Below are 19136 nucleotides of genomic sequence, written 5' to 3' on the forward strand. Positions count from 1 at the left end.
GGCCCTTGTCCTGACGAAAACCCCAAGAAGAAACCATCGTCACCTCCTGGGATTAGGACAAGGTGGGCACCTCTGATGTGGTTTCTCTTCTGGACACCCTGATGCTTGTCATGCACCACATGGCTGCTGCTGGAGAGCTTAGGGCCACGGCTGCCAACAACAAGAGGGTAAGACTCCAAAAACACGCTATTTAGCCTCATCCTTCCAACTCATTTTCCTGTTCCATACTGTTTACTATCTTACGATATTGTGTGCATCTTGGTAAGATACCCAAATCCTTGGTGGAACAAGGAAGGGTCTAAATAAAACTAAGCCTACTATACTCAGTGTGCATGCCTGATCCTCCTACTACAGAGTAAGCTCTTGGAAACAAGGGCTGCACACTGCCCCACTGGGAAATCCCCACAGAATCCGTGGCTGTGCCTTTGCTGCTGAGTGAACATTTGGGGAATTAAAGAGCAGAATTTGAGAGCACTATGTTACTTGACTCATAAAACAAGGCGCATACTAGTGAACTGATCTTTCAGCCTCAACATAACTTTAACACAAGTCTGAAAAGATGCATGTACAAGCGTGTTTGACGCTTCAGCACCAAAAGTCACTTAGGTTCTGTCGACAGGGGAAGGGTTAAATACACTGACAACAGGGAGACTGTCAGATAGTGCAGACATTTAAATGAACAAAGTGATCTGGAAGGCAGGCTGCAAAATGACACATTTTTCATCAGTAAATGAGTGGGCACATCTTGGCATTTGTGGAGAAACACATCTGGAGGGCTCTAAACCAAAAACTGGTACTGGGCTGTGTTTGGGAGCCAAGCATGGGCAAGGAGGATCCACAGAATGCAGAAGAAGCAAGCTTGTTCCCCATTCTCTTGAGTGTTGCTTCTCTGTAATGTCTTTTATAATGAGCTGTTTTCACTTTGGTAATAAACAAAGCACTAAATAAAACACTTAGGGACTTGAGGCTCCAAAGCATTCTCAAGCCCTCAAAATGTAGACCATCATAAAGGGCTTGGTTCGGAGACATGACTTGGATGGTGGCCAAAATATTTAGGGTGCCTCTGCTCCAGGCCCCACTCCTGGTCTCCCCACTAGTACCTTTGCCTAGTCCTGGATTCCTTCACTTTGTGAAAAGCATGTAAGAAGTTGATTTGTTTAGTAGTGCCCATTCAGGTTTGAAAAATAGGAAAAGGCAAGGAATCTTACTCAATGTAAACATAGCTGTAGTCTTTTAAAAGTCCTTGAGGGGCCAGTACTGTGGCATAGCAGTTAAAGCTACCACCTTCAGTGCTGGCATCCTATATGGGTGCTGGTTCAAGTCCTGGCTACTCCACTTCTGATCTAGCTCTCTGCTATGGCCTGGGAAGGCAGTGGAAGATGGCCCAAGTCCTCGGGCTCCTGCACCCGCATGGGAAGATGCAGAGGAAGCTCCTGGCTTCGGATCAGCACAGCTCCTGCTGTTGCAGCCAACTGGGGAGTGAACCAGTGGATGTAGAGAGGAAGACCTCTCTCTCTCTCTCTCTCTGTCTCCCCTTCTCTCTCTCTCTGTAATTCTGATTTTCAAATAAATAAATAAATCTTTTAAAAAAAAGTCCTTGAAATAGCACAGAACAAATTATAAAGCATTTAATTTAAATTCAATAATCATCTAATATTTTATATATATATATACATATATATATATTAGAGCAAAACATGTTAAGTGGCCAAGACTAGTTTTAAGATTCCCCTGTCCCCAGGGCCAGAAGTGGAGCAGCAGGTTTACACCCTGGCCTGCCCATATGGGCACCGGTTCCAGACTCAGCTGCTCCTCTTCCGATCCAGCTCTCTGCTATGGCCTGGGAAAGCAGTAGAAGATGGCCCAAGTCCTTGGGCCCCTGCACCTGCATGGGTGACCCGGAAGAAGCTCCTGACTCCTGGCTTCAGATTGGTGCAGTTCCATTGGATGGAAGACCTCTCTCTCTCTCTCTGCCTCTCCTCTCTCTGTGTAACTGTAACTTTCAAATAAATAAATCAATCTTTAAAGAAAAAAAAAGACTCATGTCCCTGAAATGTTAGACTTTTTTAGTGCAAGGCTCCCCTTAGGGAACTTTCAAATCTGTTCAAAATCTTTCATCCAATGAAAATTTCTTCTTCCTCCCATTCCATTAAATAAATACATATCAAATAGGAAGAAATTTTCCATGCCTTCAAAATACATTTTTTAAAGGTTTTTCAAGCCTATTTGAATAAAACTAGATAAAATAACTTGATGGGGGTGGGCATTTGGAGCAGCACTTGAGACACCAGCATGCCTTATCAAAGTGCCCAGCTTCCAGTACCACCCCTACTTCTGATCCAGCTACTGGGAGGCAGTAGTTGATGGCTCAAGTACTTTGGGTACCTGCCACCCATGTGGGGGACCAGGATCAAGTTTCTGGCTCCTGGTTTCCCAGTCCTTGATGTTGCAGACATCTGGTGAGTAAACCAAAGAACAGAAGAGCTCCGTCACTGTCTTTCTGCTTCTCAAATAGATTAAAACAAATAGTTAACTTGACTAAGACAATTTTTCCAAGTCCCAGAATTGGGCTCCCTAGGAATATCTCTCACCTCATCAAAGGTCTGAGATAACAGAGAAATCGGAGTTGAAAATAAACACATGACAGGTGAGGAAGAGTGAAGTCAAATACTGGAAAAAATATCCATTGAAGTAACAAAACCAGACAAGGCCTCCATGGGTCAAAGGGAGGCTCTAACCAGGTCAAATGTCAATGATAGAAGCAAGCAGTAACCAAGCAACGCCTTGGGTGAACTCTGATACCTGTGTATTTTTTCTCCAGGCTTTGTTTTACTTGTTAGGTGTTAGAGACAGATGTTAATTGTTAGGAAAAGGAAACAAAAGCCTAGAGATAGACTCTGCCATTGATCAGCTGCAGGGCACCAACTGGAATTGGCTCATACATGCAAGCTGCTGCTTCCCCTGTTTCCTCAAGAAGCCAGAGATTGATGGTAGATGATGAAGTAGAAGTTGTGAGGAAGCCTTGATAGCCTAATCCTTTTATAAAACGGAATGCCAATACTTTCCCAATTTTCTGCAAGGCCAGTGGCCAACTTCCTAGTGAGCTTGATCAGCAAATGGGGTTTCAAAGGAACATTTTTCATCCACTTCTGCTCAAATTTCTACAAGCTGGAAGAGGAGATATGAGTATTCTGCACCATGAGCCTCTGCTCCTTGTCCAGCCTACGAAAGCGGACGTGACCTACATCCACCAGCCAATTTATTCTGCATCCATTTGTCTTCTCATTTGAACTACAAAGGAAAATCTGCTCCACAGAAATCTTCAAATCCAAGTTCACAGCTTCCACACTTCCCCTTTGCTTAAACCACTTTGAAGTAGATAGAACTGGTGGATAGATTTTTTTTTCTTTTTTGCATCTGCCCCGTCTAGCTGTCTTTCATCTAGTGAGTCCTTCTTCCATCAGACACCAAATGAGTTCCTACAGCTCCGTTCTGTCCCCACCAAGACAGCTTACAATTAATTCTATGCCCCTCCCTCCTCCACAAGCAGCTCCAATGCCTTGTCCAGCCTGCTGCTCTACAAACTATTTTTTCACACACTAGATAAAGAATCCCAAACAGTGGACCGTGATCCACTGATAGGTTAAGAGTTTTTCAGAACACAAAATAGAAATAGAATAGAAATAGAAACTTGCTTTAGATACACACATACTTACTTATTTCCTGGGTCTCAGTGTAAAAGTGCATTTCACCCTGTTGTAACCCATAAATATTTGAAAACACTGCTTTAGACAAGCTTTTGTTCATCTAGTCAAACTCTCCCAAGATACTGGTCCCATTGTTCAGCAACTCCTTTCCTCCATGCAGGCTCGGGCTCTGAACAGACTTCCAGCTGTCTTCTCCATCGGCTATTTTCAAAAAAACCTTGGTGTTTTGCACTGATTCACAAGCTCCTCCTCGGGCATCCAGAGGACTGCCTTCTCCTTTGACAGCCCAATGCTCTGAGCAAAGAAACACCCTTTGCTAGCCCTGCCTTGCCCTGCCTTCTCAGGCTTGGGATCGGCACATCTAACTGTCTGACCAAGAATAACAAGCCTCAGAACAGTGGGACTCCATTTCTTTGTGTGCTATCTTTCATCCCCAACAAGAAAAAAAAAATGCCACCAAAAGTCAATTCTCTTACAAAATTAGCCTCACTTTCATGAAATGCGTTCTCTGGTGTAACACCCCAGAGGCTGATGCCGGTGCCAGGTAAATACAGCTCATCCCTATCAGTTAAAGTCTGTTTCCCATCCTCGAGAACAGATGGCTACCCCGCCTCCATCAGGCTATCTTCCCCTCACAAGCCAAAGGGAAGGGGGGAAAGTGCAAGAAGGTGGCTGCACACCCTGGGTGGCATCCTCTCCTCTCTCAAGGACAGGGGCACAAGCTGTCCAGCACAACGCGAGCCTCAGGCCTGCCCTCCCTTGTCCAAGTGCCCACAGTCCTCCCCCACACAATCCATTCATTATCTTCCACAACAGAAAAACCACAGTTTTCTGTATCTCAGTGTAGACTGTTGGCTCTCCTCTTCTCAGCCAACTGAGTATCTCACTTTTTAACCTTCCAAGAGCTCCTGGAGCTTACAGGAGCTCTTAATCTGTAGGATATGGGATGTTTGTTTGGATTGGGGTCTGAAGGGTTTCCTGTAACAAAGGTGAGGCCAGCTTTGGGAGAGGAAGATAAGCCCTGGGAGCTCTGGAGGCAGGCAGCTCTGTTAACTGCAAGGCAACTGTGGTTGGCCATGAGGGGCAAGGAACAATCAGACAGAAAGGAAGAGAAGGTTTGATCCAACACCACCACACTGCAGGATTTGCCCTGAAGTTGCACCACTCCCCCACCCCCCTTTCTTTTCTTCCTTTTTTTTTTTTTTTTTTTTTTTTTTTTGACAGGCAGAGTGGACAGTGAGAGAGAGAGAGACAGAGAGGAAGGTCTTCCTTTTCCGTTGGTTCACCCCCCAATGGCCGCTGCAGCCGGTGCTGATCCAAAGCCAGGAGCCAGGTGCTTCTCCTGGTCTCCCATGGGGTGCAGGGCCCAAACACTTGGGCCATCCTCCACTGCACTCCCGGGCCACAGCAGAGAGCTTGACAGGAAGAGGAGCAACCGGGACAGAATCCGGCGCCCTGACCGGGACTAGAACCCGGTGTGCCAGAGCCGCAGGCGGAGGATTAGCCTAGTGAGCCATGGCGCCAGCCCTCCACTCCCTTTTTGCAACCCATCCTGTTCCCCCTTTTCCATTCAGGGATCCAGGGTTCCCCTTACAGTTTTGCTTGTTATCTAGCAACAGGAAGGGACCCCCACATCCCCTCCCTGCCAACTCTCCACTTCTCCAAACCCATACTGTCTCCTCTCCACACCTTTGCAGGAAATGCTCTTAATCAGCCTAGCACTGAGCTAGGTTTCTGACAGTTCACCTCCAGCTCCAAAGACTTCCCTGGTAATCAAATGACTCTTCCTCCAATGGAGATCTCAAAAAAAGGAAGATGACAGAGTGACTTGCATGCTCCTGGAGGGTCTATTCCACAGACCTCAACGAAGATTCGGCAAACTCAGAGTTCCCCACCCAGGTTCAGCCATTCCCAGTCACCACCAAGCACGTGGCTTTAGAAGCAAAAAAGCTGTTAGTCCTTCCACCAGGGTCAAGAGAGTGTAAAGGGAAATGAACAGAAACAGAAAGCTAATAGTGTAAACAAGAATGACTGACTGAGCAGCTGGATCCCAGGCATCCAGCCAAGACAGGTAAACCTCACGCAAGATCACACGGGAAAGGTCCCCACTCTGGAGTTGCAGGAGCAGGGAAAACAAAACACTCTCAAAGCTATTTTCTGAATCACGGAGCGGGGTGACAAATTCGCTAAAACCCAAGGTCCCTGCAGCCATTCTTTCAAATTTTCCAAGATGGTAGGAGTACATGTTTCTAACTCTGTGCCACCCATACAATTGAAGGAAAATGCAAGCACTCACAAGGAGAGGTGTGGGGAGCAAGTTCTCCACCTGATACACAGCACACTGCAAAGGGAACAAGGGTCTGGTAACTGGCTACACTAAAGTGAAGCTGCACTCCAATTTATACCAGGTGCTCCCACAGCAGCCTCCGGCTTGAAACCACCACCACCCAAGGGCCATTTGTCTCCACAAGACTTCACGAAAATGACCACTGTTTTCTTACTTGGCACGTCAGTCGTTAACATCCACACAGATTCTTCCATCCCGTCCCCAAACTGGAATCTGGATTAGCTTCTACAGAGTCAAGGATCACTCTGTAATTTCATAACGCGCCACAACGTGCCACAACACTCCAGCATGTACCATCAAGAAAATGTAGAGCAGCCAGTGTCTCTGAAATAAACTTGGTCAACGCACAACGCTGCCACAGAGGTTGTCCTCTCGTTTAGGGGGCAGTAGGAAAACGCTGACATCACGCAGCCCATTTCATGGCGGGGTACACGGAGGCACTGAGTTTCATAAACTTGCCAGGGGTGACAATGGTAGAGCTGGAAATAGAAACCGATTTCTCCCTGACTCTTCGCCCAAACCCTTTCCCACTAGACTCCAGCACTCGATAGCTAAAAATGGGACCCACTTGAGAACTGCAAGGGTAAATAAAAGCCACTTGTTTGAGAGGGCAGCGGCGCGGGGGAAGGGGACTTACCCACTTGATGCGCCGGATGGTGTGCGGGTCTCTTAACAAGAATGCGCTCCCTGGACGCCCAAAGGCTTGCACCCACCCCGTTTGAGCTCAGACCCGCGAGATGCTGCCAGACAGGACAGCTCAATCGCGCAGCCGGGAAACGCGAGTGGAACGCGGGGGCCTCGGGCCCGGGACACCACCTGCTCCGGGAGCACCGCTGGGGCCCGCCGGGCAGGGAGGATGCTGCGCCCGCCACGCACACCTGCTGGAGCCCGCCCCGGAGCCGGGCCGACACCCGCGTGCGGGACGCCCACCCAGCCTCCAGGAGCAGGAGCCCTCGGCCGCGCTAGGCCGGGGGCGGGAAGCCGCGGCGCCCCTTCCAGCCGGGCTGCGCTCTGAGGCGCTGGGGAACCTTGGGGCATAGCGAGCCCGCCCTCCTCCCCAAGCCCCCGGGCAAAAGGCGTCACCTGTGCAGGGTCCCCGGGCGAGTCGCGCCCGGGCGGCGGCTGCGCCTGGCCGGGTAAGGGCGGCGGGTGGTTACAGGCGCCTGGTCATCCAGCCCGGCCCGAGGGCTGGCGCCGGCCAGAACCACCCCCACGAGATGCTCGCGGGAGCCAGGGAAGCCGCGGGCTCCGGGCCGCTTGGAGGAGCAGTGGCTGAGGATTCAGCTACCGCCGCGGCCGCCGCGCCCGCCCGGACTGCGGGCTCGGGTTACCGCAGAGCGGCTCCTTAAAGGGACCGCGGCCGCTCGGGCTCCGGCTCCGGCTCCGCGCGGCTCCGACCCCCGGCCAAAGTGGGCGGGGCTGCGGGGCCGACCTTCGGGTGCTGGAACTTGAGTTCCGGAAAGGGCTCGAAATCGCGAACACTCGAGGTGCGGTGTGCGGTGGACTCCTGGAAGATTACCCTCTCCTGGGGTACAGCGTGCGGCCCCCGGACTTTCCTTCAGCAAGCTCACGCGTGGGGAGAGCTGTGAGAGTCAGCCCCCGCACCCGTCCGTACCTGGGCTCGCCACGTAACCAAAAACCTTTTTAGATCATGAATTTACATTCTTCTCTAAATGCCCAAATACTGTATAGAAGCACTGCCTGGTGTGATCATCAGAAACGAGATGAAAGGGCGACTGCTGACTTTTCCTGCCACGTCTGACATGGCCAAAGTCGAGCCCCGCCCCGTTCCCGTTTGGGGCTGCAGGTGCGTTCCATACTGGGTAGGGGGCGTGTGTGAAAGAGGCGTGTTCTCTCTCGGGAGCAGCGTTGTCCGGAATCCCGGAAAATCACCCTCTGCTGTCGGGGTGTGAAAGTGGGACTTGGAAATTTTTTGGAGCTGGCTGAGTCCCAAAATGCCCAGCACATAAAGTTTGAAACGAAATACACCTTCCGACCTGTTACATACAGACTCGAAAAGCTATCAGGGGTTCTGGATCGAGCCCCTTGCATTGAATGGAATAAAAATAATGAAAAGGTATTTTTTTTAGGCAATCATAATTAGCGAAGAGCAATCACAAGGCTTTTTTTTTTTTTGGAAAGAGATAAGTTCTAAATAAATAACTTGTAAACACCACCATTAATAATGCAGGACAGTTATTTGTAAGAAATATCCACGAGCCAGCGCTGAGACTCAGTGGGTTAAAGCCCTGGCCTGTATCACTGGCATCCCATATGTGCGTGGGTTCAAGTCCCCACTGCTCTACTTCTGATCCAACTTCCAGCTGATTGCATGGGAAAGCAGAAGATGGCCCAAGTTCTTGGGCCCCGGCACCTGTGTGGGAGACCTGGAAGAAGCTCCTGGCTCCTGGCTTCAGATCAGCTCAGCTCAGCTCAGCTCAGAACATTGTGGCCAATTTGGAAGTGAACCAGTGGATGGAAGTCCTCTCTCTCTCTCTGGCTGTACCTCTCTCTCTAACTCTGTCTTCAGATAAATAAAATAAATCTTAAAAAAAAGAAATATCCATAAATATCCAGGGCTGACATATTTGACCTTATATAAAACATGCACACAAATATACACGTATCTGCTGCATATATGGACCACAGGATACACACACAGAAACCCTCACACAACCTGTCCACTTTCAGAGGCAAGCAGTAGAACTGAAATCAGAACCTGGAATTCTGTCCGTGTGTTAGAGCAGCCCGACTTTAGCTCTCCATGCCTCTGAGAAGTGCAATTTATTCATCTGCTAGACAGAAATACTGATTCACAGTTACCTCTGAAGACCCGCGTGGTGGCAAAAGGACCTCAGACCGACCTGGAGAAGACAAAGCCTATTCCTGCCATAAGCAGGAACAGAAGCCTGCAGGCAGGCAGGGAGGGAGATCTGACTGGCCCCAAGGGCCTGTTCCCCTTTTCCTCCCAAGATTCTCCAGGCATACCAGAACACCAGTGCTCTTTGACCACAGTCTGTTTCATCATAGTTGCTTCATAATGTGCACGGTACCTGAAAACTTTGTTTTGTCCTATAGCTGCCTCCCACACACACAGCTGTTTCATAACTCTGTGGGCCAGATGGTCATGTGTGGACATTCATGAGGTCAGCCCAGAAAGCACAGCTCTCACCTCAGGACTCTGCATCAGGACTACCTCCCACGGCACTCTCCTGTGCTTGTCTGGTGGCTGGCAGTTGCTCTGTTCTGTCCTGATAAATGCACCGTCATTATCTTTCATGGGCATAATTCTCTACCACCAGCAGCAGTAACCAAGGCCAGGAACCCCTCAGAAATCCACCACACTCTACTATATCCCACTACATTCCTTCGTAGCAGGCCTCTCTACAAATACCTCACTAAGTAAGCCCTATTGTTCTGAAATTAAACAGAATATAAGGGACTATTTCAAGGAAAGGTCTGAGGTATGAGAGGAATTCAATAAATAGTAATTGAATGTTGAAACTTTTAATTAGCACTCAGAGATCTTGGAAGGTTAAAGGGTTTATAAACTATATTTTTGAAAACTTTAATGGCGTTTAATTTCTTGAAGCACATCCATTTCATTATTCACATTTAAATCCTTAATTTTTCTTAACTTTGTTTTAGCAATATCCCCTTTTTCTCTTTTTAAGAATGCTTCCTTCAAATTCTATATTTTTGAAGTTTATCTGCATTTTAAATGTGAAGTATCAAGGCTGAATTGTACTTTTATATTTTTGTTCATTGAAGCAGTTCAAGAAAAGTTCAGAGAAATATTCATCCACAATTAAAAAGAGAAAAACTACAAAAGCTACAAATGTTCCTGATGAATTTGTTTTCGGAATTCTTCCCTTTCTTAATGATTTATTTATTTGTTTGAAAGTCAGAGTTACAGAGAGAGAGGGCAAGAAAGAGAGAGAAAGAGACAGAGATCTTCCATCTGCTGGGTCACTCCCCAAATGGCCGCAACAGCCAAGACTGGGCCAGACTGAAGCCAGAAGCCAGGAGCTTCTTCCGAGTCTTCCACACAGGTGCAGGTGCCCAAGGACCTGTGCCACCTTCCACTGCTCTCCCAGGCCATCAGCAGGGAGCTGGATGGAAAGTGAAGTAACTGGGACACGAACCAGTTCCCTGGTGGGATGCCGGCGTCACAGGCACCAGCTGTACCCATTCCACCACAATACCAAGAATTCTTAAACTTCTAAATAGAGCCAATTACTTGAAAATCAAAACCCAAAGCTGCTTCTTTCTAAAGTAACAAGATAATTAAAGTATTTTTCAAAAGTGCCTTAATTCTCAACTGTGCTGTTGGTGGAAATATAACTCAAATGATGCCAAACATTTTGATCAGAAAAGTTGATTTTATCAAAAAGATTAATCCCAAGGAAATACTTTTTTCTGTGTTGATAGTGTTAAGATATCAAGAATTTTCAGGAGCTGGCATTGTGGCACACACCTGTGATCCTGGCATTCCTGTCAGAAATCCAGCTGGAGTTTCAGCTGCTCTGCTTCCAATCTAGCTCCCTGCTAATGTCACAGCAGAATAAGACACCAGCATTGGGTTCCTACCACCAATGTGGGAGACCCAGATGGAGTTTCAGGCTCCTGTCTTCTGCCTGGCTCAGTCCCAGCCATTGCAGTCACATGTGGAGTGAAACAATAGAAGGAAGATCTCTTTCTCTCTCTCTAGGTTTCTCCCTCTATCTCTGTCACTCTGCCTTTCAAATAAATTTTTAAAAATAACATTTTTTCTGTAAGGTTTTATTCATATTTAAAACTACTTTCATATTTTTTCAAAGTTTTTCTGGAGAGAACTATTTTGGAATATTAACAACAGTTAATATTGCTGGGTGAAATTCTGGACATCGCTTCTGATTTTCTGTGACTTTTTTCCTGTAACGTGTGTGTATTGCTATTTTTTGTGCTTTTGTTTTTAATGACAATAATAGACATGAGTGAACATTCACATGGTATTTACAAGCTTATAAAAAAAACCACCCATAAGTTTTCTCAGCCCCTCCCCCACTTTTCCTCACCTATCTTCATCCTGTGTTCCACATACAACTCTTCTGCGGAGTCTTCATTTCCTAAATGATATGCCAATGTGCCTTGATTTTCAGTGTTGGACATTATTCACTGTCATCTTGTCATGGCATTTCAGCATTCAGCTCTTTACACATCACTGCCACCACCCCTTGGCCTTCACCCTTCCTCCAACAAAGCCACTCAGATCAGTAGTTAGGGTTTATATCATGGTGATAACATAAATATAATGCATTTTTAATCAAGTAATGTCTCATGATAACATTCTTCTTGAATATGTCCTGTTCTAGGGGCCAGTGCTGTGGCATAGTAGATTAAGCCTCTGCCTGTGGCACTGACATTCCATGTGGGTGCCAGTTCAAGTACCTGCTGTTCTACTTCTGATCCAATTCCCTGCTAAAGGAAGATGGCCCAAGTGCTTGGGCCCCTGCACCTACGTGGGAGACCCAGAAGAAACTCTGTATTCTTGGCTTTGGATCAGCCCAGTTCCAGCCATCGCTGCCATTTGGGGAATGAACCACTGGATAGAAGACCTCTTTCTCTGTTTCTCCCTCTCTTTGTCCATAACTCTGCCTCTCAAATAAATAAATAAATACTAAAAAAGAAAGAAGAAAATGTTCTTTTGTCCCTAGAGTTAATGATAGTCTTGCTTTTTTACATTTAAAAAAAAATCTAGCCTAAATATTATCCAAAAGCATCAAGACTTTTTTCAGATGCCCACCAATGTTATCTTCCAACACTCAAACACATGATTTTCAATTAACTTTCTTATTTTGCTGAAACAAACTCCAGTAGCTTACACAGGAGGGGTGTATATGGGATAAATTTTTAGAGTATTGCATGTCTGAAAATGTCTTCATTCTGTTTATATTCCTGCTTGATAACTTAGAGTGGTTGAAAAATCATTTTCCCTCAACATTTTAAAAGTATTCTTCCAGTGTTACTATTGAAACATTTAATGCCTTTTTCCTTTTTAATTTTTTTTTTGGATTCACTAATTTATTTGAAAGGCAGAGTGAAAAAGAAAGGAGAGGCCCATAGAGACAGATACCTTCCATCTACCTGCTCACTCGTCAAATGACTGCAATGGCCAGGACTGGGCCAGGCAGAAGCCTGACGATCCATTCTGGTCTCCCACCTGGGTACAAGGGCCCAAATACTTGGGTCATCTTCTGCTGCCAGGCACATTAACAGGGAGCTGGATCAGAAGTGCACCAGCCAGAACTGGAACTAGTATCCATACAGGATGCCAGCATCGAAGGCTGCAGCTTAACCCACTGCACCACAATGCCAATCCCTCTAAATCCTTTTTAGCTCCCACTCTGTATCTAGTCTGTTTTTCTTTCCAGAATATTTTCATTATACCTACTAGCCTGGAATTACATGATGATGTGTCTTAGAATGGGTTCTTTTGTTAGTAATTGTGCTGTACACTAAGGGGGTCTTTTGATTTTATCTGCAAATTGATTTTTATGATTTCTCTATTAATTTCCTCCCTTCCATTTTCTTTGTTCATTCTTTGTGAGTTCTTCTTAGTAGGATACTGAAACATCTATATCATTCTCTAAATCTATTGTCTTTTTACCTGATTATTATGTCTGCTTCTACCTTTTGTGTTATCTGAGATACAGGTACAAAAAGCAGGGAGTGGTGAGGCAGGGTTGATTCCTCTGCCCCAAGGGTCATGTGGCAATATCTGGAGATATTTTTGGCTTTCACTACAGGGAAGTGGGGTTGCACCGGCATCTAATGAATAGAGGCCAAGGATGTTGTCAATCATCTTACACACAGAACAGCCTCCTCCAAACAAAGAATTTCCAGCTCCAAATGTCAATAATGCCAAGATTGAAAAATCCTGGATCAGGAAAATTCTTTAAATTCATCTTCTAATTTTCTACTCAAGTTTCTATTTCAAACACAGTTTTTATTCCCAAGTGCTCTTTTCTATTTTCTGGCTAATCCCCCCTCCTTTTTTTTTTTTTTAATAGGAACTCTTTATCAAAGAATACATTTTCTCCAAAGAGGTAACTTTTGACTTCACCGAGAAATAGCATCGCTAACGGCACCATTAGAGTGGAATACACCAGTTCAGTTGTCTATCTGTGGTGGGAAGGGCACCCAGGGGTCCAACAGGTCAGTGAACAACTTGGAGGCAATCCTCCTTGCTCAACATTATACCCTACTCCCCGTCACCACCTTGCACAGTGCATTGCAACACTAAGTGCCACTCCCATCCAAGCACTTCAGTTAGCCCCTCTTCCCCTTGGCCAAGTCAAATATCACTACTTCATCTGCTTTCTGGATTCAGTAATTTATTGAAGCTGTAGACTTTGTGCACACTTAAACAAGGAAGAAAACAATGCCAAAAAAAAAGTTTAATGAAGTAAATTTTCTCAATGAGTTGCTAGTTGTCAAAATTTTTAATCCACCAAATAGAATCAATTGTACTCATTTTCCTTGTGGCCTTCTTGCAAGCCTCTTTGTTTCTTTTTTTTTTAATAAAGATGTATTTATTTATTTGAAAGGCAGAGTTTATAGAGAAAAGGAGAGAGATCTTCCATCCACTGGAAGATCTTTTGTATGGCTGAGCTGGGCCAGGCTAAGCCAGGTCTCTCACTTGGGTGCTGAGGCCCAAGTGTTTGGGCCATCTTCTGCAGCTTTCCCAGGTGTATTAGCAGGGAACTGCATCAGAAGTAGAGCAGCCAGTTTTCGAACTGGTGCCCATATGGGATGCCAGTGTTGCAGGTAGTGGCTTTACCCACTGCACCACAATGACAGCTCCTATTTTAAGTATTTGAAAGGCAGAGTTACAGAGAGGAAGAGAGAGAGAGAAAGAGAGAGATCTTCTATCCACTCGTTTATTCCTCAAATGACCACAATGGCCAGGGCTAGGCCAGACTAAAGCCAGGAGCCAGGAGCTTCATTCAGGTCTCCCACATGGGTGCAGGGGCCAAGGACTTGGGCCGTCTTCTGCAGCTTTTTGAGGCATATTAACAGGGAGCTGGATTGGAAGTCAACGCCGGCATTGCAGGTGGTAGCTTAAACTGCTGTGCACAGCACCATTCCCTGCAAACCTCTTTCTACACCATCATTTTAGTGCCATTTGAGAAAGAATAAGTGATAAACATTATGATCATTTCGTGATATTTAAATAGCAAAGCATTACTTTTGTATTACAAAAAGAATTAAAAATAAAACAGGAAGGGATCCGAAAAGAATAGAAAGAACACAGTTCTACTTTTAATAAATTTCTAAGTTTTTTAATTGTACCAAAATGTTATCATGGATTTATTTTAAAAATTATGAATTAATTAAAAGTTGATGTTACCTGTCACCAGTTTACATACTTATAAATTTTAGATCATGTATTAAATATACTTTCTAATATATTTCTTGCATATACTTCAGGTTTTTGAACAACAAAATGAGTTAAAACAGAAAATATTATTTTGTAACTACTCTGACCTTTCTATTCAATGGATCTACCATAACATACTTCACCAACCCTTTATTGTTGAACATTTAGAGATCTTATGTTGGACCAAATCAGTTATTTAACTGAAACAAAATAGAAGCGTCTTACTAAAAATTAATTTGATGATTCAAAGCTTCAAATTTAATAGGAAAACACTAGCAGATTGCATTGACAAAGGGGATGCCCATTCTTCCACTACTAATCTAAACTGGTACTGGGAGTTATCAGTCAAGAGAACTAGAAGCAAGAGAGAAAGCAAAGAAATAACTATTAGAAAAAGAGTGTAAAATTGTCAGTATTTATGGGTAATGTGATCATATGTCTGGAAAATTACTGAAACATACAGTTTTTAAATTAACATATGTAAACATATATATATCAAAGAAAACCAATGAGAAAATATATATGTAAAATAGAAAATTAAGATTGAGAGCAGGATATAAAATAAATTTTCCAAAATTATATGTAATATGTATGTTTATATATGTGTATATATACAATATTTCCTTGCCAAATAAAAGGCCCTATTTATAATTGAAACAAAAAGTGCCTAGCAATAAATTTAATAAGTAATATGCAAAACTTAAATGAGGAAAACTTTAAAACATACCTGCTGGACCAAAAAGTAGACTTGAACTAATGAAAAGCCAGACCTTGTTCTTGGATAAAGTCAATGTATGTCAATTCTTCCTAAATTTTAATTTCTAAATTTATTGCAACCAGAATGAAAATACTAAGGCTGCGTTCTGGAATAGGAGAAGCTGATTTTATGGAAAGATAAATAAGCAAGAACAATCAGGTCAAGAAGGAAGGTGTAACTTTCTATATATTGAAAATAATATAGAAGCTGTCTAATGAAATACTTTGTGGTTTCCATAGGAATAGATAAAATAATGGAATTGGATTGGAAGTCGAGAAGTAGACCCAAATAAGCACAAGTTCAAATCAGCAGCATAAGAAGGACTTGGTAAAAAGTGAATATCATTGAGGCCAGTGCTGTGGCACAGAAAGTTAAGCCTCTGCCTGCCGTGTCAGAATTCCATATAGGCATCGGTTTGAGTCCCACCTGCTCCACTTCTGATCCAGCTCTCTGCTAATGCACATGGGAAAGCAGTGGAAGATGGCCCAAGTCCTTGGGCCCCTGACTCATGTGAGAGACTTGGAAGAAGCTCCTGGGTCCTGGCGTCAGCCTGGCCCAGTCTCGGCCATTGCAGCCATTTGGGGAGTGAACCAGCAGATGGAAGACCTAGCCCTATCTCTCTGTTCACTCTCTCTCCTTCTCTCCGTATCTTTTTCAAAATAAATAAATAAATAAATATATTTTTTAGAAAAGAATATCATCTGGAAAAAATAGAGTTAAGTACATATCTCATACAGTACATTAGGATAAATTCCAAATGGGTTAAAGATTTAAGTATAAAATACAAAGGCACAAATGCACTATAAGAAAATATGGGTGAATTTTCTTCTTACCTTGGAATGGGAAGGCCTTTCTAATTGTGACTCAAAATCTAGAACTCATAAAAGTTTAACAAACCTTACTAATCAAAAATTTAAAACTACTACATAGCAAAATATAACTAAAACATAAGAAAAATAGAAGCACAAACTAAAAATGGAAAAAAGTATTTGATATTCAAATCACAGATAAAAGGCTAACCTCCTTAATATATGAGAAGCTTTTAGAAATCATGTAAAAAAAGACCAGCCACTCAAAAGAAAATAGGAGTATTAAAAGATGTCACAGAATAAAAATATATGGGGCAGGCATTTAGCCTAGTATTAATAAGTCCATTAAGGTACTCACATCCCTTATTGGAGTATCTAGGTGTGGTTCCCAGCTCCAGCTCCTGACTCCAGCTTCCTGCTCATGTAGACCCCGGGAAGCAACAGTGGTAGTTCACTGGGAGACCTGATTTGAGAGCCCAGCTTTGGTCCTGCCAAGTCTTGGCCATTGTGGGAATTTGGGGAATGAACCAGCATATGAGAGCTCTCTATCGCTCTCGCTCTCACTCTTGCTCTCTCTCTCTCTCTCTTTCTCTCTCTCTGGCTCTCAGATAAATAAATTAGGAGGCCTGTGTTGTCATGCATCAGGATAAGCCACTACTTGGGATACCAGACTCCGATCCAGCTTCCTACTAATGTGCCTGGGAAGGGTTAGCTGAGCTTGGCCCAAGTACCTGAGCCCCTGCAGCCCACATGGGATACTAGGATGGAATTCCTGGTTCCTGGCTCAGCCTGACCCAGATCTGGTTGTTGCAGCCATCTGGGGAGTGAACCAGCGGATAGAAGATCTGTGTCTCCCTCTGTCTCTCCCTCCCTCTCTGCAGCTTACCTTTCAAATAAATAAATAGTTTTAAATTAATTAATTAATTAGTTTTTAAAATATATTAATTACCCTTATACATTATAAATGACCTTCATTCATAAAAGGCATTCAAGTTAAAATCAACCAATTTCATCCTATGAACAGATTGTTATTCCACATTACACTACTCTCTAATTCTGAGGCATTCACGTCTCATTATGCTCTTTTCAGATTCATTCTAACCACTCTAATTTAAAAAAAAGTGACATTTATGAAAGCTATCTTTTTTTAAAAAACAAATTCTATGTCCAAAATACCTTGTTAGTAAGGCACATTACTTTAGATGGAATGTTATTTATTAACATGTAAAATGTATGTTTACCATTTTGAAACATCTTGGAGAAACAGTGCACAGAGATGAAAAAAATTAGAATTAATATGATCCCTATCCTATTCTGAATAACAAATATGCTTTTAAAATCATAAAATGAGATGAACTATTCATAAGTAATGTTCATAGAGCTTATAAACACAATTTTATAATATAGAAATATTCCCTAGTATAAACATCCCCTTCTTCACCACCATCCTCTACTGAATTTATTCAATTCCAAAATAATAAATTTTTGTAGTGATATAAATTAACCACTTCACTAGTCATATAGACGAGGTACTATCCTAAATATAACAAAAGAAAATGAGTAATTTTTATTACAGAATCTCTTTACCATTCAAAGACATTATCTCTCTTATAAATTATTTTTTCCCAATCAAAATGTCACTACAGCTACTATTCATGCAATAGTCTTACTATAATCAAACCACCCTATACATGTGAATCATGTTCATCATCAGGTCCCTGCTTTAGATGCTCTATATGAGATGTCAGAAGCATCAAGAATAATTTTTTTTAGTTAGAAACGTGCCAGGGGATTCCAATACAATCCCATCAAGGTGGCATGTACCAATGCCATCTCACTAGTCCAAGTGATCAATCTCAGTTCACAATTGATCACACTGATAGATCTAAGAGTCAAAGGGATCACACAAACAAGACTAGTGTCTGCTAATACTGATAGAATCAAAAAGGGAGAGAAAGATCCATCATGGGAAGCGGGATACACAGAAGATTCATAGAATGGCAGCTGTCCTAAATAGCACTCTGGCCTCAGAACCAGCCCTTAAGGCATTCGGATATGGCTGAAGAGCCCATGAGAGTATTTCAGGCATGGAAAGCCAAGACACCCTGGAAAAAAAAAAAAAAAAGAAGACCTAAATGAAAGATCTCTGCGAGTGAGATCCCATTGGAAAGAACGGGGCCATCAAAGAAGGAGGTACCTTTCTCTGAAGGGAGAAGAGAACTTCCACTTTGACTATGACCCTGTTGGAATAAGATCGAAGTCAGTCAACTCAAAAGGCTTCCATAGCCTTGGCAACTCATGACTAGAGCCTAGGGAGATTACTGACGCCATAAACAAGAGTGTCAAATTGTTAAGTCAACAACAGGAGTCACTGTGTACTTACTTCTCACGTGGGATCTCTGTCCTTAATGTGTTGTCCAATGTGAAGTAATGCTATAACTAATACTGAAACAGTATTTTACACTTTGTGCTTCTGTGTGGGTGCAAACTGATGAAATCTTTACTTAATATATACTAAATCGATCTTCTGTATATAAAGATCATTGAAAATGAATCTTGATGTGAATGGAATGGGAGAGGGAGCAGGAGATGGGAGGGGTGTGAGTAGGAGGGAAATTATGGGGGGGGGGGGAGCCATTGTAATCCATAAACTGTACTTTGGAAATTTATATTTACTAAATAAAAAAAGAAAAAAAAGAATGATGACTTAGAACTATTCTGGCATTTTTCATTAAAAATAATTGCACATAAAAAATAAATAAAAAAACAAAAAAATAAAATAAAATATTATTTGACAGGCAGAGAGACAGAGACATACACACAGAGCTCCAGTACACTGTTTTACTCCCCAGATTCCTGTAGTGGTCAGGGTTGGGCCAGGCTGAAGACAGGATTTGTGAGATGGGAACCCATCCCAGGAGTCTTAAGTGGGTGGCAGGGACCCAACTACTTGAGAGATTACTTGCAGCTTCTCAGGGTTTGCATTTTCAGGAAGCTAGAATCAGGAACCAGAGCTGGCTCATGAAACCAAGTACCTCAACAAGGAATGCAGGCATCTTAACCAGCATTTTAACTGCTAGGTTAAATACCTGCC

General features: G+C 43.5%; 1 protein-coding gene and 1 long non-coding RNA gene across 22 annotated transcripts in view; one reads left to right on the forward strand and one right to left on the reverse strand.

Moving 5' to 3' along the window:
* Positions 1–19136, reverse strand: part of TLCD4 (TLC domain containing 4) — a 101357-nt gene that overhangs the window by 62280 nt on the left and 19941 nt on the right. For 6 of the 21 annotated variants that reach the window (XR_011390564.1, XR_011390561.1, XM_070078006.1 and 3 more), the window contains exon 1: positions 7138–7394. The exons of 4 other annotated variants lie outside the window; for them this stretch is intronic. The gene's annotated coding sequence lies outside the window, so the exon portion shown is untranslated. Of the gene's footprint in view, positions 1–3716; positions 4841–5453; positions 5791–6208; positions 6588–6691; positions 7069–7137; positions 7395–7486; positions 7626–7669; positions 7807–8877; positions 8980–19136 lie in introns of those variants that run through there. 11 more of the 21 variants (XM_070078007.1, XM_051856242.2, XM_070078009.1 and 8 more) reach the window with 10 other exon arrangements.
* LOC138850596 (uncharacterized) lies at positions 7741–11733 on the forward strand. Its single transcript, XR_011390565.1, has 2 exons — positions 7741–7861; positions 11409–11733. It is a non-coding gene; the product is annotated as an uncharacterized lncRNA (long non-coding RNA).

This window comes from Oryctolagus cuniculus, chromosome 7 (genome assembly GCF_964237555.1).
Source record: "Oryctolagus cuniculus chromosome 7, mOryCun1.1, whole genome shotgun sequence".
NCBI lineage: Eukaryota > Metazoa > Chordata > Mammalia > Lagomorpha > Leporidae > Oryctolagus > Oryctolagus cuniculus.